General features: G+C 45.1%; 1 long non-coding RNA gene across 2 annotated transcripts; it reads left to right on the top strand.

Annotated features, from left to right (window-relative positions):
• Positions 1–6,349: 6,349 nt before the first annotated feature.
• On the top strand, positions 6,350–10,877 carry LOC125523962. Of its 2 annotated transcripts, XR_007290489.1 has the most exons (5): positions 6,350–6,843; positions 7,070–7,184; positions 7,417–7,480; positions 9,812–9,969; positions 10,656–10,877. It is a non-coding gene; the product is annotated as an uncharacterized LOC125523962 (long non-coding RNA). The 2 variants fall into 2 exon arrangements; XR_007290488.1 differs by having other exon boundaries at positions 6,352–7,184.
• The last annotated feature ends 12,035 nt before the right edge of the window (positions 10,878–22,912 follow it).

Below are 22,912 nucleotides of genomic sequence, written 5' to 3' on the forward strand. Positions count from 1 at the left end.
CAAACACTTTCTGGTCGCAGTTTCACAATCCAGAGCATCCACTGGCAGTGGATGGTCGTTTGGCTCAATGGGCCTAACTGAATAGGTTGTCTGGACTCGCCATGAAGTACGTCATGGGTCACCTGTGGCCGAGGAGATCAGAGCCGAAGAGTTATTTAAGCTTGGTGCAGCAATTCCTTGACGCGGTGCCGCGTATAAATGCAATGAAGAGGTCAGCATGCATAGAGGGCGCTAGGATGGCTCTTGCCCATGTTAAGACATACTGGGCAGAGATGGAGACCACCGTTGTTGCGTCCCGAGATTCGGACAAAAGCCGAGTACCCTCCGAGCACTATTTTCAGGAAGTTCTTGAAGGCGCTCGTGTAATAGAGACGCAGTGCCCGAAAGATGCTATGTTATGATAGCATATGTATTTATAAAGTAATATTTTGATAAACTGTAGTGGCCTTTTTTATACTTGTGCCTCCAAGTATTGGGAACACCTCCTGTGCGGCCATTTTAAGATATATATATATATATATAATATATAGAATCTGAAAGATGGCAGTCGTTGGCTTCAGCCCCCACGCACATAGTGCGGGGGTGCTCGCAGAAGACGCATTTTCACACTTAACCCAAGTCTTGGTCCCACAAAGGAGGTGATAGCGCAGCGGGCCAGGCAACCGGACTATAATGCTTTAACACTTTCACTTAGCCATAGGAGTTTGACAATGAGACTCTTTAGGTAGCTCCTTGGTGGCAATTGCGCTCGTCCGAATTCGGGGCGCATATGTGCCTGACCGGGAAGCGGCCCTTCGTTAAAGCGGAGGAATCCGATAGATTCCGATAGGTCATCGAGTGGCTGACCAGTCTCACGCTACATCATGACAGTCAGTTTTCGGCTTTCTCTACTGAGGTGCTCGCCCGGCCGAACCGGGGGCACAATCGCAGTAGTTCTCCTGGTGCTACCTTAGCCGATAGAGCGGAATGTAAGGTAGCTGAACTCAGGAGCCGGGCAACCCAACATTTGACCAAAGACATGATTCGGAGCTGATGCATATAATGCCAAAACTCGCGATGCCGAACACTCCCTAAGGTGTTCGGTCTTTATGAGTGCGGGCGAAACAACACTCTTTATTAAAAAAGCCCCTACTGTCCAGGTACGTGCAAAAATTCTGACGTGACCACATGCCAAGATGCCAGCCTCCTCCTTGGTTATATCAGAAAGAAAAAAACCAGGGGATGTGTAGCAACAAGAGACAGTAAAAAAGGTTTACGCAGGGTCTTAATCTAAAAAGAATCCTTTAGGACGGGTCCCTACTGCACGTCTGCGCCTATGTCTCCATTGTGCCGTGTCCTGGACGGGCGCCGCACGACGTTCATCTGTAAAAAGAGGAACTGAGTTGAAAATGGGTCGTGCCAAAAAAGTTTAAAATAAGCAAAGTATAAAGTAAGATATATAAGATTGAGCTTTATTGTCTCTTATTGTATATGCGTGGAGCCCCTAGTGCGGGGGTATATGGCTTCTAGGCCTGCATCAATGATGATTTTGCACCGAACTCGTCCATCTGCGTTCGTGATCTTGAATGACCTATTTCGAAGTTTCTTTTGGCCCGTGAGGCCATTTTGCTGTGGGGCTGTCAAAGCGGCCGCACAGTCCTCCGCTTGGGGAGGCGCACTTTAGTGCTTCCCCTTCAAAGAGATGATGCCTCGTGGACCGGGCATCTTAAGCGTAAGAGATGCATAATGCGGTATTGCGTTAAAGCGAGCGAAAGCTTCGCGTCCCAGTAGTGCTTGAAAGCGACTTGAGAACGGGACGATATGGAAGGTCAGCTTTTCGCGGTGGAGGTTATCGGCAGAGCCGAATATGACTTCGAGCCGGAGAAAACCCATACAATGGGTGTCCGGACCAGGTATTACCCCTTGAAAGGAGGTTTTGCTACGGCGGATTCTTGCTGGGTTTATTCCCATGTGCTGGATTGTATCCTGATATATCAGGTTTAGTCCACTGCCGCCGTCCATAAGGACATTTGAAAACTGGAGTCCACCAATTATTGGATCGAGTATCAAGGCAGTCCAGCCTACATTCTTGATATTCCTAGAATAATCTAGCTGATCGAAGATGATCGGTTTTGACAACCAGTGGCAGGACCCTTTGGGCCGTGTGGTGCGTACCTTTACGGGCGCCGCACGTTTTGTTATGTGAAGTGAGTTCACTGTTTTTACCTCTTGTGGGAAGTTCTTTTGTTTCCTGGTGCTCCGCTTTTGGGGTTCGTCCTCGTCTTCGCTTGGTGTGTCGAGCCCCTTGTGTTCGGCATTGAGTCTGCCGGATTGTTTGAAAACCCAACTGTCTCTGTGGGTATGGTTAGCAGGCTTCCCGGGAGTACTGTGTATCTGACATATCCTATCCAGGATTTTACTTAGGTTGGATGGATCGTCCCTGTTATCCTGGGGGGCGATTTTTCCTGATTTTGTCGTGAGCCTTTGAATCTGGCATTGACTGTCGTGCTCTTCCAACTTTTGTCCTTAGTCCAGCGACGGTCCTTGTTGCGTCGCGGTTTTCCGTTTCCATCCCTAGTTTCGGATGTACTTGGGTCGTTGGGGCTGCACCTTGCCAACCAGCTGTCCTCCCCTGCACAAAAGCGGGTCATGAGGCTTGTTAGTCCGGCCATTGTTCTTGGCTTTTCTTGGCCGAGGTGTCTGGCGAGCCATTCGTCTCGGACATTATGCCTGAAAGCTGCTAAGGCTTCGGCGTCTGGACAATCGACTATCCGATTCTTTTTAGTGAGGAATCTATTCCAGAACTGCCGAGCTGATTCTCCGGGTTATTGAGTTATGTGACTAAGATCGTCTGCATCCGGAGGGCGGACATAGGTCCCTTGAAAGTTTGCTCGGAAAGCATCCTCGAGCTCTTCCCAGCTTCCAATTGTGTTTTCGGGAAGGCTTTTAAGCCAATGCCGGGCTGGCCCTTTAAGCTTAAGGGATAGATATTTTATGGCGTGGAGATCATCTCCTCTAGCCATGTGTATGCGGAGGATATAATCCTCGATCCAGACTCCAGGGTCTGTTGTTCCATCATATGCCTCTATGTTTACGGGTTTGAATCCCTCTGGGAATTCATAGTCCAGGACCTCATCGGTGAAACATAGGGGGTGTGCGGCGCCCCTGTATTTGGGTGTGCCGGATTCTGATGATGGCTTCATAGCGTTGCTTATGAGAGCTTGCTTTCTTGGCCCATAAATGGACCTGACTGGGCCATTATGCGAATCCTTAGGTGGGTCGCATGCCGATTTAGGTGCGGCGCCGCTTGCCGCTTTATGGGGTCGTCTATCCGACTGTGTGGCTTTTTCATTTTTTGAATGCGAGGGCTCTAGGGCCTCTTTGTCGAATTGAGGCAGTAGCTTTCTTTTCGGATAGCTTTTAGTGCGGTGATTGTCGCCGTACTTATATGTGGTGTTGATTATTTTGCTCCATCTAATCCGGAGTGCGTCTTCCGCTGTTTTTAGCTTCCGCTTCGGCTTCTTTAGGCTGCGTGCAGTTGCAACGAGCCTCTCGTGGAGGTTCTTCTGCTCCATAGGTTTATTCGGCGTGAGGTCGTCCGGAATGCCGTTTTCGCCGGAGGAGGGATGTTCGGTTTCTCTATCCGTGTTGCCCTGTTCGGACGGTTGCTCTAAGGCCTGCTCGTCATCTACTGGCTTGTCCTGCTCTATGGCTGGGTTTTTGTTGAGGCGGGGCTTGGGTCGGCGTTTATGACGATGCTTTGATTGCTTTTCGGGGGGTCGATCTCTCGTCCCATCCCCTTTTTCCTCATTGTCGCTTCCTTTAGGGGTATCCACCATGTACACATCGTGAGATGAGGTGGCTGTCCAATGCCCTATGGGTGTTGGTTCGTCGGTATCTCCTACATCGTCATCCATGCTGTCGATGTCTCCGGAGTCGAAGTTGAGGACGTCGTTTAAATTGTCGACAGTGGCTACCAAGTGGGTGGTGGGTGGGCTTTGAATTTCTTCATCGTCCGTATCCCATCCTCGCTGACCGTAGTTCGGCCAGGGCTCTCCTGATAAGGAGAGAGTCTTGAGAGAGTTCAGGATATCGCCACAAGGCGAGTGCTGAAAGATGTCTGCGGCGGTGAACTCCATTATCGGCACCCAATCGGATTCGATTGGCAGGGGCGCGGAGGGTACGGAGTCCGGGGAGGAGTCTGGATCCTCGGGGTCACGGGTCGTGCAGAGTGCGGGGCTAGCATTCGACTCGATCACTTTCGGGATCGCAGCCCCCAAGGTGACGTCCAGCCGTTCATCCTCAATTGGTGCAATAGGCTCCGAGTTAGGGGTCGGAGCCGATGCGTGTGCGGCCTCCAGGACACCGTCCGGGGGCAGAGCTAGATCATGCCCCTCGAGATAATGTGGCACGCTTGGCCGTGGCTCGAGCCCGTCGAAGATCAAGTCTCCGCGGATGTCAGACGTGTAGTTTAAGCTTCCAAACCTGACTTGATGGCCAGGGGCGTAGCTTTCGATCTGCTCCAAGTGGCTGAGCGAATTGGCCTGCAGAGCGAAGCCACCGAAGACGAAGATCTGTCCGGGGAGAAAAGTCTCACCCTGCACCGTATCGTTGTTGATGATCAAAGGAGCCATCGGGCCTAAAGGCGACGACACAGAGGAACTCTCAATGAAAGCACCAATGTCGGTGTCAAAACCGACGGATCTCGGGTAGTGGGTCCCGAACTGTGCGTCTAGGCCGGATGGTAACAGGAGGCAGGGAACACGATGTTTTACCCAGGTTCGGGCCCTCTTGATGGAGGTAAAACCCTACGTCCTGCTTGATTAATATTGATGATATGGGTAGTACAAGAGTAGATCTACCACGAGATCAAGGAGGCTAAACCCTAGAAGCTAGCCTATGGTATGATTGTTGTATATGGAGTTGATTGCCTACGGACTACAACCCTCCGGTTTATATAGACACCGGATAGGGTTAGGGTTACACAGAGTCGGTTACAATGGTAGGAGATCTTGAATATCCGCATCGCCAAGCTTGCCTTCCACGCCAAGGAAAGTCCCATCCGGACACGGGACGAAGTCTTCAATCTTGTATCTTCATAGTCCAGGAGTCCGGCTGAAGGTATGGTCCGGCTACCCGAACACCCCCTAATCCAGGACTCCCTCACCTTGAAACCAGTCATCCACTTCGGTTCATGCGATCTAGGCGTTCTCCTCCGAGGTCCTCTCATATGGTAACTTCTCTGGAGTCTTCAGAGAAGGACCGAATCTGTATGTCCTCCCGCCTCTGGCTGTACTGCTAGACGCCGGCCGAGCAGATGGAGCGGTTGTCTTCTTTACTTGCTTACGACGTGGAGGAGAAGGACTACGACGCGCCGGAGCAGCCAGAGCGGCGGCAGGTCTCTTCCGCCATTGCTGACGAGGCGGAGAAGGAGGAGGCTGGCTGCTCGGGCGCGTCGGCGCAGGCGGAGTGCCGCCACGCGCTGGAGAAGGAGCCGGTCGAGTGCCCTGATTGCCACTCGCCGGAGGAGGAGGCGGTGGAGGAGGCGGAGTGCCCTGACTCGCCGGAGGAGGAGGCCGTGGAGGAGGCGGAGTGCCCTGACTTGCCGGAGGAGGAGGAGGAGGCGGAGGTGTCCAGTTTGGAAGGTTGATGAGCTCCTTCCGCCATAGGCATGGAGTCTTCAGAGCAGACCCCAGCCTAGTCTCCCCTTCACCGGTAGGATGGTCGAGCTGGAGGTCCTCAAATCCCTCCGTTATTTCATCCACCATCACCCTAGCATATCCTTCTGAAATCGGCCGGCAGTGAAAAGTTGTGCTGGGTTCAGTAGGATAAACAGAGCCAACAGCCGCCTTGACCTTCAAATTCAACCATTGCGTCATAAGGTGGCAATTTTGAGACTCCGTGATAGTATCTACGGGATAGCTGGCAGGAGCCGTCAAGGCATGCTCCGGCTGAAGCAGCTCGATGGAAGCCACGCTGCTTCTCCGCTGAGATGGCGGGGTAGCTTCGGGGGAAGCTTCGGCAGTACGTTTGCTGCGATTTGCTTCTCGTTCCTCTCACTACACCACGCACCAGAATTCCCTACCGATGTGTGTTGGCAAAAGTCAGTATTGCTGGCCGACTATCGGTCGGGAAAACTTATAACGGATCATCGGTCGGGAAAACCTGTATATAACGACCGATTGTCGGTCGGGAATGCTAAAATATATAGCAACGAACTGTCGGTCGGCAATAACCTTATACGCAACTAATGGTCGGTCGACAAACAATTCCCGACCAACTGAGGGTAGCTAAAATGGGCCGGCCCAAATATGTGCGCGCGTGTACAGAATTTCTAGTGCCAACATTTGGCTCAGCCCGCGAAGCCTCCCCCATTTTTCTTTTCCTTCACCCCGAACCTCACGCTCCAAACCTTATCCCCTTTCTCCAGATCCACAACACACACCGCCGCCCTAGGTGCCCTCTCCGGCCGGCCGCGGCGCTACGTGTCCAGCGAGGCTGCCACCACTCTATTCCCCTCTTCCTCCCACCCCTCCATCGTTATCCCCACATGGCCGCCATTTTCCCACGCCTAGGTGGGCTTGTGTCGGCGCTGCCATCACACAGGTGCCAACGGCGGTGCTTTTTGTTCTTACGCAAGCGCCCGGTGATGCCACCTCTCACCTCTCTCTCATGGCTCCACCGCCCCAACCCAGACCAGCTAGATCTATGTGGGACAACGTCCCTTCACTCCCAGTGGTCAGGTCCAAGGCACCCATCCCCTGCTTCCTCTGCTTCGGGTGATTAGGAGCTTGGTGGTAGGTGCCCCAGTCTCTCCCCACTTTAGGATAACAGGAGCTAGCCATACATGGCAGAAACAACATCGTAAGTTCTGTGTGTGTGTGTGTTTAGATTCCAACTCCCACCGGTGGACCAGATTTTTTTTACTTGGTTGTAAGTTTAATCTCTTTTCAAAACAAATTTGTGCTGCTTTTGTTCATGGAAGAAGAAGTCCTTGAAGCAGTAGAATTCAAACCCTAACATTCTATCACTATCATTGTTTGCATTCTAGGGTTGTTAGCAGATTGAGTTTGAAAATTATTTTTTGCAGGGGAAATGAATCTTTAGTATGTTTGGGCAAAAAGGCCACCGGAAGATGTCCATAAGTCATATGCATGCATCACATCGACTTGGTGCTTCTACTATTTACTCTCTGAAGATCCTCTGTAAGTATGCATGTGTGATAGCAAGCAATGTTGGATGCCCTCACTGTTTAATTCTGATTGGCATATATGACTATGTGCTTGTCTAGTAAATACATCTCCAGTTTTCTATTAATTCTTTGGTACAAACGGAATACATGTAGCACTTTGTAAATGTTTCCTTGTGAAAATATCATACTGTAACATTATGTTCTATTTAGTTGCAAGAAGTAATACTTGGTTTCAACTTTGAAAGATCACAAGAATTCTTCTATGGGGCGTCTGAACAAAAGGGGCATCTTCGTCATCCCGTCACTAAGGTAATTTCGGTCACTTATCTGAACAAAAGGGACTCTGATCTCTTAATGAAATTGGGGGGGGGGGGGACAATTGGGGGATCCTTTTATTGGAAAAGATAATCTATTCCCATGGGGGTTGGTTTCTCGTTGATGAAGTGAAACATGCTACTCTCAAATCAGAGAGCAGGAAACTACAGGCTTAGTTGATATTGGACCTTTATCTTGTTCTTTTTTCATATGGCGAAAAAGAGAGTTCATATTTTTCATATGGCCATGTTATCTTATAGAACAAAAATAGGGATATGTTGCATTCGACTTTTATGTCGTCATTCTTCCATGATGGTTCGCCTACTGTTAATATCTTGGTTCTCCAACTGAACCATTCTTGCAAGCAATCGCAATTGGTGAAATAATTTTCATCACTTACTTTTTAGAATTTTATATTTACAAGAAGATTTACTGGTTACAAAGATTAAATAGACAAACCTCTTTTTCAGCAATCCATTTTAGATCCCACTGAGACAAAATAGAAGTGGGCGACCGCTACTGTGTATATGGTTGACATGAATGCTACTGAAATTTTTGAGTTATTGTGGTATTCCTAATAACTTAAAGTTGTTGTATAGATTAACTGAACCATAGTACTCTTGAATGAAAGAGCAAGAAGTTGGGAGTTACTAATTTCTTGTAGAGTAATAGTTCTTTTATATGCAACTATTCAGTTGACTTGTGAAGAAATAGCTAATTAATGTCATGCTTGAATAACTGGGCTGTTCTCATGACCTTAAGGGTGCATTTGGATGCAAAGTATTTTTGCAGTTCTCTGAAAATACTGTGGTTTCTGAAAAACCTTTGCTATTAAATACTTTGAGGTGTTTGTATAAAATAAATACTATAGTTTCAGATATCAAGGTATCTGTCATACTGTGGTTTTTTACGGTATCTAAAAAAGTGGTCAGGACCTCTTTTTTCTAAACCAGACTGAGAGAATTTGTTGCCTCGTCTACGTCCAAATATGATCAAATGCAATTGCCACCTCCGATTCCTCTATCTATCTCTTTTCAACAGAGTGCTCCTGATTATTAGGCATTTCAGGTTTGGTTGTTAGTTTGTCTACAGAGACGACGCACATGTTTGGACCAGTTGTACGCAGCAAGCTAAAGCTAGCTACACAATCGATTCTAAGCACATATAGGCGCACGTACACGCATATTTTTTTTGCCCCAGGTAGCTAGGTGGGGATTTGACGTGCATGACATGATGCATGGATTGCGCGCCGTTTCTACATGCAGATCAGCTCCATGAGTATAGTTGAGCAAGGCACAGCTAGTCAAAACATCACTTGCCAAACTCATCGATGGTTTTGTCAAAACTGAGGAAAACTATGGTTTTCAAAATCTGAAGTATTCATTGCCCATGCATTCAAAAACTGAGGTTTTGGATTACTATGATTTTTCAAAAACAGTGCAAAGCTATCCATATAAAGCTGTCATGCTTGTATAAGTGGGCAGTACACAAAGCTGCTGCTATGACGTTAACCGTCCAAATCTAATGGAAAAATTATGTTGTGCTAGTGTGTATACTATATTGGAACATAATGCATGGTTGACATACATGCTATTGGCATCATTTAGCTGTTATGGTGTTCCTAATAGCTGAAAACTGTTGGAAAGATGAACTAACTAAACCAAATTACTGTCAAACTGGAGAACAAGAAATTGGGAGATAGTTTCCTGTAGAGTAATAGTTCCTGTATGTGCAGCAATTCAGTTGCCTTGTGAAGTAATAGTTGATGCCATGCTTGTAAGTGGGCTGGTGTCATCACCTTAACAGTGCAAAGCTATGCACGTAACATTCGCATTTTTTTAGTTTCCCTTCAGCAATTACGGGTGAATTTTTCAGCACTAAATTGTATTTGGCTGAGTATATCAATATCCAAACTTGTTTGTGTCGCTTTCACTGTTTTGTTAGCCTTTGTTCACATCTTCTGTTTTGGGTACTATATATGTTACTTGACCTGACTGGACACTTATTTATGATTAGAAATGATATTGTTATGTTTGTTGTTGATTTCCTTAAGAAACAAAGGAGTTGCTGCTAGAATTGGAACATTTCCTGGACTTGTGTTATTAATGTAGTATGACCATCTTTATTTCCAACGACATATACTATTAGCAGATGTTTGAATTCATATTTGTTTTATACAAAATAAAAACTTTTCATATAGTATTGTTTTATTGGTGAAGTAAATATTAAAATAATTATATCGAGGAGAAACTAAAAGAATTCTAGATCTTGATGAATGTATACCTCGGTTTGTGAGGATCTGAAGAAACCCTTTTTCCGTTGCAGGTAGTGGAGCAAGATTTCTTATATCTGGGTGAGGGCATCAATTAATCTTGGGACTAGGAATCTCATCACTGCAATATATAGCTACCACATTGGACCAGGCGCGTTTATCTTGAGCGTAGCTAGATGGAAAAACATCTTTCCTGAGCTGGCATGTGAAGGTAACTTGATCCATCCTATTTATTTTTCGAAATTTAAAGTCAAAATAAGGGATGTATTCACCAGCTAGTCAATATCCTTTCAGGAAGAATAATACAAAAAATTCTGCTTTGCACACATCTGCTATGGAAAGTACATCATCATTAAGCCTAGTTACTTGAGTTGTCTTAGTAAGATCTACAAATTTGTATAGTAAGTCTGTACAGTTGTAGCCCTTGAAAATCAAATTAAATAGCTAGATAAGCATTGCTCATTAGTTGTCAGATGCCAAAAAGTGAAAATGACCTCAATGAGATGTTAACAATACTACAAATGCAGAAAAATGAATGATTTATATAATGCATAATTAATAATTGTATAAACACAAATAGATGCTTCAAACGCGTCTACTACCTCAAGATCATGCGTGCTGCAGTTTTTTTTGATATGCCAATAGAGTAATTTATCTTATTTTTAATCAGAAGAAACAAAAGCCTTTGCTGACCTAAGAACTCCTTATGGAGATGTTGAGCCGGCTGGGGTGATCTCAGCCGAGGATCAATGTTAGTGTTAACACATGGCTATTGAATTCTCTGTATTTATTACTATTTGTATTTTTGAGAATGTGCTGATCCTTATGTTGGAATTTTGCTACTGTAGTCTAGTTTCTAATAGTGTATTATAATTGAGAATTGTTTAAATTTTGTAGGAAGGAAACAAAAGGATGACACTCACACGGAACCAATGAAGCCAACAATCTACGTCAACTAGATGTTTTAGATTTCATTTTGTACAACTGATGTCTCATCCTTGCATCTTTTACCTGTCCTTTTGTGAACCTGATGTATGGTGTCTCGGTGGTTGTGTTTAGAACAGACTAAAGTGTATGTATGTGACAAATGGTTAATGGAATAAAAAAATGTTTGGTGCACCTGATGTGAGCCTGATGTATGGTGTCTTTGTGATTATACTTAGAACACATGAACTATATGTATGTAACAAACAATAGCATACTTTAAATAAAGTTGTGGTTGGTTAAACAAAATGTTGATGAACTATTGGTCGGCAAAGAAAAGCCCTATCTGATTGTTGGTCGGCAAAATAAACCCTATCTCACAGTCGGTTGGGAAAGGCTAACACCAGGCCCAACAGAATGTTGGTCGGGAAAGGCCCATGGTTGCCCCAACAAACTGTTGGTCGGGAAAGGCCCATGGCAGGCCCAACAGACTGTTGGTCGGGAAAGATATTCCATGGCCGTCAAGCAGTTGGTCGGGAAAGCTATGTCGGTCAGGAAAAGGTTTTCCCGTTTGGACTTTCCCCAACAGACATTGTCGGTCGGCAATAGTCTTTACCGTACGACTGTCTGTTGGAGAAACTTGTATTCCCGACCAACGTGTCTGTCGGAGATGTAGTGTTGTGGTGTAGTGTCTATCGCTTGTACCCTTGCTTGCAGCGCCTGCATTTGGATCTGCTACACTTTTTTCCTCCTCTCATGGGATTTGTAACCGCCTGCGTTCGGAAACCCAACCTTCCACGGAATGGAGCCTGGCGTGTCTCGTGTCCGTCCAGGGTGCTCAGGATTCCCGAGGGCCATTGTGAGCTCGTCGTTCTCTTTGTCTGGAAAGAACGTCCCTTGCTGCGCTGCTTCGATATAGTGCTGAAGCTTCCTGACTGGTATGTCCATTTGATCGTTCGTCCAAATGCACTTCCCTGTTATAGGGTCCAAGGTTCCGCCAGCCCCGAAGAACCAAGTCCGGCAACGGTCTGGCCAGTTAATTGTCTCTGGTTCGATCCCTTTATCAACCAGATCATTCTCAGTCTTGGCCCACCAACCGGGACCAAAGGCCTTGTGCGGCTGCTGCGTCAAAAGTTTAGTCCCACCTCGCTAGTTGAGAGGGGTGCGCAGTGGTTTATAAGCCCCACTGCCGCACCACTCTCGAGCTCCTCTCCATTGCAGGCTTACGGGCCTAATTGTCACTGCTATGCCTGTGGGCCTACTAGGCCTCCTGCGGGTCTGAATCCTGGCCCTTGGATGGGTTTCTAGTCGTATTCAGGCCGTGGGGGCCCAGTAGGTGGCATTTTTTTGGTTTTTTGTTGCTTTATTTATTTTCTTTTGTTTTTTGCTTTATTTTTTAATTCCTTATGCTTTTAGTTTTAGGAAAATTATAAACTTTTTGTTAATGCCATTAGTTTTCAAATTTGAAAACACTTTTTTTGTTTTCTTTGTTGCTTTATTTATTTTATTTTATTTCTACTTACAACAAAATACTTATTGTTGCTATTTTTTCCAGTTTTTTTGTTTTGTTTTCTGCATTATTTATTTTCTTTTGTTTTTTGCTATATTTTTTTATTCTTTTTGCTTTTAGTTTTAGAAAAATTATAAACTTTCTGTTAGTGCCATTAGTTTTCAAATTTGAAAACACTTTTTTAGTTTTTTTGTTTTCTTTGTTGCTTTATTTATTTTATTTTGTGATTAACTTTACTATAAAAATAGTTTTTTCCTGTTTTTTTGATTTGTTTTTTGCATTATTTATTTTCTTTTATTTTTTGCTTTAATTTTTAATTCCTTATGCTTTTAGTTTTAGGAAAATTATAAACTTTCTGTTGGTGCCATTAGTTTTCAAATTTGAATAGTTAAAATTTGAATTCTTTGAAAATTGTTTGAATCACAAGTTTGTGATTAACTTACTAAAAAAATGAGAATAGATGCGCTTATAGAGAAAATTAAACCTAAATTCCTAGTAAATTCCTATGAATTTTAGAGAAATTCACTATGAATTTAGGTTAAACTTTTCTCTATTAGGGCATCTATTTTCACTTTGAGAGGAGCTCAACAAGGCAGAGAGGGAAGGGCTTATAAACCGGTGTGAGCCCCCTTCGGTTGACGAGGTGGGACTAAACTCTGCTCGCAACGAGGACCAACCCATTAGTCCCGGTTTGTGGCACAAACCGGGACTAATGGTCATGGGCCAGGGGCGAGGAGCAAAATTATAAACTTTCTGTTAGTGCCATTAGTTTTAGAAAGTTGAAAGTTGAAAGTTGACATGGGCCAGGGACTAATGGTCATGGTATTACGAGGGCCGAACCATAAGACATGAAAGCATTTCAAATGAACTATGAAAAAGTTGAAAGTTGGCATGGTATCATAATTTCACCCACATAGCATGTGCATGTACAAAACGGACAATGGTAGCATGTTCGTGTGTTACAAAGTTGGCATGGTATCATCATAATAGTTGCGGGAGAAAGTCTTCACTTTTTCTTCGCTTGTGTCATTTGCTTATTGCACCGTAACCATGGATAATATTCATTGTTTATCAGGATGCTTGGGTCAGCCTTGACATTGAAGGGAGGAATTTCATGAAACTTTTGATAATCTTCAGACATGTCTGTCTTGCCGTCCACTCCCAGGATGTCCCTTTTTCCTGAAAGAACTATGTGTCGCTTTGGCTCATCGTATGATGTATTCGCTTCCTTATCTTTTCTTTTTCTCGGTTTGGTAGACATGTCCTTCACATAGATAACCTGTGCCACATCATTGGCTAGGATGAATGGTTCGTCAGTGTACCCAAGATTTTTCAGATCCACTGTTGTCATTCCGTACTGTGGGTCTACCTGTACCCCGCCGCCTAACAGATTGACCCATTTGCACTTAAACAAAGGGACCTTAAAATCAGGTCCGTAGTCAAGTTCCCATATGTCCACTATGTAACCATAATATGTGTCCTTTTCGCTCTCGGTTGCTGCATCAAAGTGGACACCACTGTTTTGATTGGTGCTCTTTTGATCTTGGGCGATCGTGTAAAATGTATTCCCATTTATCTCGTATCCTTTGTAAGTCAATGCAGTCAAAGATGGTCCCCTGGACAACAAGTACAACTCATCACAAACAGTGTTGTCACCTCTGAGACGTGTTTCCAACCAACTGCTGAAAGTCCTGATGTGCTCACATGTAATCTAGTCATCGCACCGCTCCGGGTGTTTGGAGCGCAGACTGTTCTTGTGTTCATCGACATACGGGGTCACCAAGGTAGAGTTCTGTAGAACTGTGTAGTTTGCTTGAGACCAAGAATATCCGTCCCTGCATATTATTGAGTCTCTTCCAAGAGTGGCTTTTCCAGTCAGTCTCCCCTCATACCGCGATTTAGGGAGACCTATCTTCTTAAGGCCAGGAATGAAGTCAACACAAAACCCGATAACATCCTCTGTTTGATGGCCCATGGAGATGCTTCCTTCTGGCCTAGCGCGGTTACGGACATATTTCTTTAGGACTCCCATGAACCTCTCAAAGGGGAACATATTGTGTAGAAATACGGGCCCCAGGATGACAATCTCGTCGACTAGATGAACTAGGACGTGCGTCATGATATTGAAGAAGGATGGTGGGAACACCAGCTCGAAACTGACAAGACATTGCGCCACATCACTCCTTAGCCTTGGTACGATTTCTGGATCGATCACCTTCTGAGAGATTGCATTGACGAATGCACATAGCTTCACAATGGCTAATCGGACGTTTTCCAGTAGAAGCCCCCTCAATGCAACCGGAAGCAGTTGCGTCATAATCACGTGGCAGTCATGAGACTTTAGGTTCTGAAACTTTTTCTCTGGCATATTTATTATTCCCTTTATATTCGACGAGAAGCCATTTGTGACCTTCATACTGAGCAGGCATTCAAAGAAGATTTCTTTCTCTTCTTTCGTAAGAGCGTAGCTGGCAGGACCTTTATACTGCTTCGGAGGCATGCCAACTTTTTCATGCAAACATTGCAGGACCTCCCGTGCCTCAGGTGTATCTTTTGTCTTCCCATACACGCCCAAGAAGCCTAGCAGGTTCACACAAAGGTTCTTCATCATGTGCATCACGTCGATTGAGGAGCGGACCTCTAGGTCTTTCCACTAGGGTAGGTCCCAAAATATAGATTTCTTCTTCCACATGGGTGCGTGTCCCTCAGCGTCATTCGGAACAGCTAGTCCACCGGGACCCTTTCCAAAGATTACGTAGTGTAAATCATTGACCATAGCAAGCACGTGATCACCGGTGCGCATGTCGGGCTTCTTCCGGTGATCTGCCTCGCCTTTGAAATGCTTGCCTTTCTTTCAACATTGATGGTTGGTCGGAAGAAATCGACGATGGCCCAGGTACACATTCTTCCTGCATTTGTCCAGGTATATACTTCCAGTGTCATCTAAACAGTGCGTGCATGTGTGGTATCCTTTGTTTGTCTGTCCTGAAAGGTTACTGAGAGCGGGCCAATCGTTGATGGTCACGAACAGCAACGCCTTAAGGTTAAATTCCTCCTGTCTGTGCTCATCCCACGTACATACACCGTTTCCATTCCACAGCTATAAAAGTTCTTCAACTAATGGCCTTAGGTACACATCAATTTCGTTGTTGGGTTGCTTAGGGCCTTGGATGAGAACTGGCATCATGCACATCCAAGGAGGAAGGTTATACATACATAGAGTCACGGGCCAGGTGCTGTGATTGCTGCTCTGCTCCCCGAAAGGATTAATGCCATCCGTGCTTAAAGCAAACCATACATTCCTTGGGTCCTTTGCAAACTCATCCCAGTACTTTCTCTCAATTTTTCTCCACTGCGACCCGTCAGCGGGTGCTCTCAACTTCCCATCTTTCTTTCGGTTCTCACTGTGCCATCGCATCAACTTGGCATGCTCTTCGTTTCTGAACAGACGTTTCAACCATGGTATTATAGGAGCATACCACATCACCTTCACAGGAACCCTCTTCCTGGGGGGCTCGCCTGACAACATCACCAGGGTCATCTCGTATGATCTTATACCGCAATGCACCGCATACCGGGCATGCGTTCAGATCCTTGTATGCACCGCGGTAGAGGATGCAGTCATCAGGGCATGCATGTATCTTCTCCACCTCCAATCCTAGAGGGCATACGACCTTCTTTGCTGCGTATGTACTGCGGGCAATTCGTTATCCTTTGGAAGCTTCTTCTTCAATATTTTCAGTAGCTTCTCAAATCCTTTGTCAGCCACAGCATTCTCTCCCTTCCACTTCAGCAATTCCAGTACGGTACCGAGCTTTGTGTTGCCATCTTCACAATTGGGGTATAATCCTTTTTTGTGATCCTCTAACATGAGATCGAACTTCAGCTTCTCCTTTTGACTTTCGCATTGCGTCCTTGCATCGACAATGACCCGGCGGAGATCATCATCATCGGGCACATCGTCTGGTTCCTCTTGATCTTCAGCAGCTTCACCCGTTGCAGCATCATTGGGCACATCGTCTGGTTCCTCTTGATCTTCACCAGCTCCCCCCGTTGCAGCATCACCGTATTTAGGGGGCACATAGTTTTCGTCATACTCTTCTTCTTCGCCGTCTTCCATCATAACCCCTATTTCTCCATGCCTCCTCCAAACATTATAGTGTGGCATGAAACCCTTGTAAAGCAGATGGGAGTGAAGGATTTTAGGTTAGAGTAAGACCTCGTATTCCCACATTCAGTGCATTGACAACACATAAAACCATTCTGCTTGTTTGCCTTAGCCGCATCGAGAAACTCATGCACGCCCTTAATGTACTCGCGGGTGTGTCTGTCACCGTACATCCATTGCCGGTTCATCTGCGTGCATTATATATAATTAAATGTCCAAATTAATAGAAGTTCATCATCACATTAAAACCAAAGTGCATACATAGTTCTCATCTAACAACATATAGCTCTCCAGAGCATCTAATTAATTAAACCATACATTGAAACTATGTAAAACATTTCAATGTGAAAACAAATGCGATCATAATCGCAACCAAGGTAACAATTGATCCAACGGCATAATGATACCAAGCCTCAGTATGAATGGCATATTTTCTAATCTTTCTAATCTCCAAGCGCATTGCATCCATCTCGATCTTGTGATCATCGACGACATCCACAACATGCAACTCCAATATCATCTTCTCCTCCTCAATTTTTTTTATTTTTTCCTTCAACAAATTGTTTTCTTCTTCAACTAAATTTAACCTCTCGACAATAGGGTCGGTTGGCATTTCCGATTCACATACATCCTACATAAATAAAATCTATGTCACGTTGGTCGGCATAATTTTCATAAACAATAAATGAACCAATAGTTATAAAGATAATATATATACCACATCCGAATCATAGACAGGACAAGGGCCGACGGGGGCAGATACCAAAACCATCGCACTATATAAGATGCAATAATAAAAGTAAGAAAATAATACAAGTATCTATGTAAACATACAAGTAAGAATATTTTTCCTTTCAGAAAGAAGATAAAACAAGAGGCTCACCACGGTGGTGCCGGCGATGAGCTCGACGCGGGTGATCGACGGCGGTGAAGACGGGGACGGGGCGTGACGGACCGCTAAACCTAGACAAATATTATGGAAAATGGAGCTTGGAGGTCGAGCTTGGAGAGGAGAAAGCTTAAGTAGTGTGGCTCGGGCATTCCATCGAACACCTTGTGTGCATAGGAGGTGAGTTAGAGCACCACCAAGCCCTCTCCCCCTCGGCCAGAGAAAAACAGAGCACTGGGGTGCTCTGCTCGCGAGCGAGGGGTATATATAGGCACCTCATTGGTCCCGGTTGGTGACATGAGCCGGGACTAAAGGGGAGCCTTTGGTCCTGGTTCAAGCTACCAACCGGGACCAATGGTGGTGGGCCAGGAGCGAGGCGCATTGGTCCCGGTTCATCCCACCAACCGGGACCAAAAGGTCCAGATGAACCGGGACCAATGGCCCACGTGGCCCGGCCGGCCCCCTGGGCTCACGAACCGGGACCAATGCCCACATTGGTCCCAGTTCTGGACTGAACCAGGACTAATGGGCTGACCCGGCCTGGACCAAAGCCCTGTTTTCTACTAGTGTCGGTCTTCGGTGGAGAAACTACTAAACCAGAACATGGATCATAACTTGTGACGTATGATGATTTTGATTATTATTATTATGGACTAACCATTTATGTTATTTGAATCATTGAGTGTCCCTGGGACGGTTCTACCGCCTGGGTACTCACTGTGATTATTGTTATATAAACCCTTTATGTGGTGTCGCCCTGACGCTCGACTGTGGCATGCTTGTTATTTCATTTACTTATAAGCCCTTTATGTGGTGTCGCACAGACGTCCGACTGTGGCATGTTCGTTATTTCATTTACTTATAAGCCCTTTATGTGGTGTCGCACAGATGCCCGACTGTGGCATGTTTGTTATTTTAGTTACTTATAAGCCCTTTATGTGGTGTCGTACAGACGCCCGACTGAGGCACGCTTCATATTATTATCCTTTCGAGGTGTCGCTTCAGACACCCGATAGGTGCTTTTCATTTCTACTCCTCGATTGTTTACTCATGTTTTATTTGAATGATCTACCTGCGTGCATCATGAACCTTAGATCATAACTGACAAAGTGAGCATAGAACATTTCAAAACATGATTATCAGTTACTATATTATACCTGTGTTCTTAATGTTTGCGAGTACATTCAAAGTACTCACTGGCTTGTCCCTGGCTATTGTCTTGGCCAGATTTCCTGCATGGAGAGGAGCGTTGTGATGACAGCCCCGGAACCTACGCAATGGTGATAGCAGCCTCGCGAAGATAGGAGTTATCCTGGCCAGCTGTTCCTGTGGGAAATGGAGTCCCATAGACGCTGATGATCCGCAAACCGCTTCCGCCATCAACCACTAGAAACCAATTGTTGTACCCATAGGCCTGAATGGTCTTGTACTACATATTTTGTATTTTTCTTAGAGTTTCTATAACAAGTTGGTGTCGCATCAGCTAACAGTAATCCTTGGGCTGGTGAGCACAAGGGCCGCTTTTGGGAAATTAATATCCTGAAAAACCGGTCCCGACAAAATTTGACCCGCTTCCAGCTGAAACGGCGAAAATTTGTCTTTTTCACCAGAGGTGGATCAAAACTTTTTACACCCAATAATTTGGTCAATTGTGCATTAAATATGGCCTAGTATTTTAGAAAAATAATTTGGTCCAATTTTGCAATAATTATTTGGTAGGTTACTCATAAAAAACCCTCATTTGGGGCACTCGAAAAATGGAAAATGGCTCTTTTGTGCAATGAAAGTGAAAACTCCCCAAAGCAACATTGTTTGGAATTCCAAGATGCACCCTTGTGCACAATATGAGATCATTTGAACAAACTATGCCATGAATGTGGCCATAAGATTGATGATTTGGCCTGAAAGCCATGAATCTTCACGCATGATAGCTCATTTCTGAGAACACTTTTTTAAAATAATTTTCGTATTACAAGTTTATTATTTTTCCTGGAAACTTGGTCATATATAATGACACAATGCGAAGGTTTTCCAATTTTTTGATTTTTTTGAATTTTTTATGCCAGTTTCAAAATGCGGTCAAAACAGCGGGCTTGACCGTTCCTAGCTAGTGGTTGAATCTTGGAAAACTTTTGATGTTTCTCTGATTAAATAGATACTTATGTACCTAGAAATGATTTTTGTAAAAAATAAAGAGCAAACTATGAGGCAGCTGTAGTTCAAATTTGACCCGCTTCTAACTAAATCGGCGGAAATTTGTCTTTTTCACCAGAGGTGGATCAAACTTTTTACACCCAACAATTTGATTAATTGTGCATTAAATATGGCCTAGTATTTTATAAAATTGATTTGGTCCAATTTTGCAATAATTATTTGGTAGGTTCTTCACAAAAAAACCTCATTTGGAGCACTCGGAAAATGGAAAATGGCTCTTTTGTGCAATGAAAGTGAAAACTACCCAAAGCAACATTGTTTGGAATTCCAGGATGCACCCTTGTGCACAATATGAGATCATTTGAACAAACTATGCCATGAATGTGGCCATAAGATTGATCATTTGGCTTGAAAGCCATGAATCTTCACGCATGATATATCATTTCTGAGAACACTTTTTTAAAATAATTTCCGTATTACAAGTTTATTATTTTTCCTGGAAACTTGGTCATATATAATGACCCAATGCGAAGGTTTTCCAATTTTTGATTTTTTTCGAATTTTTTATGCCCGTTTCAAAATGCGGTCAAAACGGCGGGCTTGACCGTTCCTAGCTAGTGGTTGAATCTTGGAAAACTTTTGATGTTTCTCAGATTAAATAGATACTTATGTACCTAGAAATGATTTTTGGAAAAAATAAAGAGCAAAATAAAAGGCACCTGCAGTTCAAATTTGACCCGCTTCCAACTGAATCGGCGGAAATTTGTCTTTTTCACCAGAGGTGGATCAAAACTTTTTACACGCAACCATTTGGTCGATTGTGCATTAAATATGGCCTAGTTTTTTATAAAATTGATTTGGTCCAATTTTGCAACAAATATATGGTAGCTCCTTCACAAAAAAACTCATTTCGGGCACTCAGAAAATGGAAAATGAATTTTTTGTGCAATGAAAATGAAAACTCCCTTAGGCAACATTGTTTGCCATTCCAAGATGCACCCTTGTGCAAAATATGAGATCATTTGAACAAACTCCCTTGATTTGGTTCAATTTTGCAACATAGATTTGTAGGCATTTATTTTTTTCCAGAATTTTGGGTCCAAATTTTGGATATTTGAGCGCGCCCAGCCAACCAATGAGAAGCAAGGAACCACGTCCACGCGGATCACCAAGTTGGACACGATCTGAGCCATCCATCACACGCCCATCCAACAGTGAATCTTCTCCTGAAAGACCAAAACCCTAACCCACCTACCCACCCACCCTTTCCTTCTCCAGATCCAATCGAGGCTGCCGCGCCGTCCTCTCCCTTGTCGCGACCTAGTCTCCGCCACCGCCGCCATCCCCACCCACCACCGCTGCCCCCCCCCACCACCGACCTCGTCTCCGCCATCCCCCTCCCCTCGCCTTCATCCGGCGTGCGTGCGTGCGTCCAACCGGCCCCAAAAATGAAGACACGGGGCTTGCTCCTCCTCGTCCCACCCAATCACCGCTGCCGCCGACCTCCTCTCTCTCCCCCAATCCCAACCCCACCGGCGGCGAGCTCATATCCCTGAGGCCCATCCTCTGCCCTCCACCCCACCGCCGGCGCCCTTAGTCTCTCCTTCATCTCCCTACGCTCCAGATCGGGGGGCCACGGCCGTGCACCCAGATCGAGAGGGGAGGCCGTGTCGCTCCTGCCGCGGCCGGATCCAAGGCCAAGCCTGTGGGGTCCTGCTCGGGCTCCTCGCAGGGGCCACGGCGGGTCCGAACCCTAGCCGTCGCAGTGGGTCACCTGCACGACCCCCGCACCTCCGACGGGCAATGGCACCAAGGATCGCTCTACGCGGGCCTTCATAGCGCGAGCTTCACCACCGAGACCTGCAGCCTCCTCCTCCGGCATTCATCTACATCAGGGCAGGTAACCCCGCCAATCCCCTTTCCTTGTGCTCTCTTAGTGATGCAAAATCCGATTCTTCTTGGCCACTGAAACTCGAGCAGTTCTTCAGTTAGTCAGTATGCACGCATTAGAAACAACCTGATTTTGTTCTTGTCCCCTGTATTCGGCGGCGTCGGTTAAGAGACAATGGGTTAATCATGCCAGGCGGGACACTTGCATCCATCCAACCATGAGGGCTAGCTTGATACAAGCGCATCCATAATATAAGAGGATGTTTATGATTCGTGTATGGAGGCACTCTGAACATTTTTTTGTTTGCACAATAATAATACTAAATTTGTGTGATCTGTCTGATTGCTTATGCTTCTGGCAAATGAGCGATTTTATTTGAAAGATGGATTGTAACTTCCCTAGTGAACTGTAAACTAAATTTTGAAATATCTCCACAATCAATTGATTTCTGGTTGCTGCAAAATGGAAGCATGGTAGAAATTAAATAAATTGTGTGATTACACCTGATAACAAAGCAGTACTACTTGCAGGCGTTACGTTTTTTGATCCCCCTTGTTTCCTGCTATGTGTACTGAGAAAGTTTGTTTTTGCAGCTAAGAGGGCATGGGCCTCGACCTCCACGGACGGTGGCCAGATCGAGCGGAGCTTCCCTTCCTCTGCCTGGCGAGGCAAGGACAAGGACAAGCAGCAACATCATCGCATCATCAAGGTTCGATCCCCCTTGTTGCAATCCCTCCCTCCCCCATGTTGAATTGATGTTGAATTCAAGCCAAGGTACCCGTGATTAACCTCTGGGTAATGATGCTCTGAATACTGTTTGCTACTGTTACACTGTCTTATTGATTTCTTTTAACAATCATATCTAGCTAAAATCTTCTTGTCCACAGCAGAGCAGCCTCATCCTCTTCATGCTGGCTCGACTGCCTCTGATTCTTCCTATTTGCTGCCATGCCTTGCAGATGCAACAGCTCAAGGGCGAGGTCGACATCTTCTCCAGGGCCGATGGGTCGGCGCTGTTCGAGATGGGCAACACCAGGGTCATCGCCGCCGTCTACGGCCCCTGAGAGGTAGTCGCTTTTTCTTTGCACACCAACTCTTCTATTCGATGCCATGGATGTTAGGGCTTTGGCTCCCGGGAGGTCTCTAGTTAATGATCGGTATTGAGAGATTTTGGTGGCTACTTATGCTTATTGTATATCACACTGAAAAAGAAAATGCACAATGAGCTTACCTTTGTATATCAGGATTTTTTCTTCATCGGTTACTGGTATTTGGCTTCTATGTGCTAATTAAACCTGATCAGTATGTATACTTCTTCGATGTTGTATAATATTGGTGTCAAAGGAGTTAATTTAAACCGGATATGATCTACTAGAACAATTTTTTTGCTGTTCAAACGGTTAAATTCGGGTTCTTTGTTTCAAACATCTAAATGATGTTTAATTTGTCCTTCTATGCTTACATGATAAAAATGTCGCATTTATAGGATTGTAAACCTGATGTGATTGGAGTAGTATTTACTTGCTGCTCATAGTAACTACTTGTATCCACTGATTTCTATGCCTCATTTTGCTTGTTTTACTTTATTTATGCACAGACTACCTACAAGTTAATGTGC

Source organism: Triticum urartu, chromosome 7 (assembly GCF_003073215.2).
Source record: "Triticum urartu cultivar G1812 chromosome 7, Tu2.1, whole genome shotgun sequence".
NCBI lineage: Eukaryota > Viridiplantae > Streptophyta > Magnoliopsida > Poales > Poaceae > Triticum > Triticum urartu.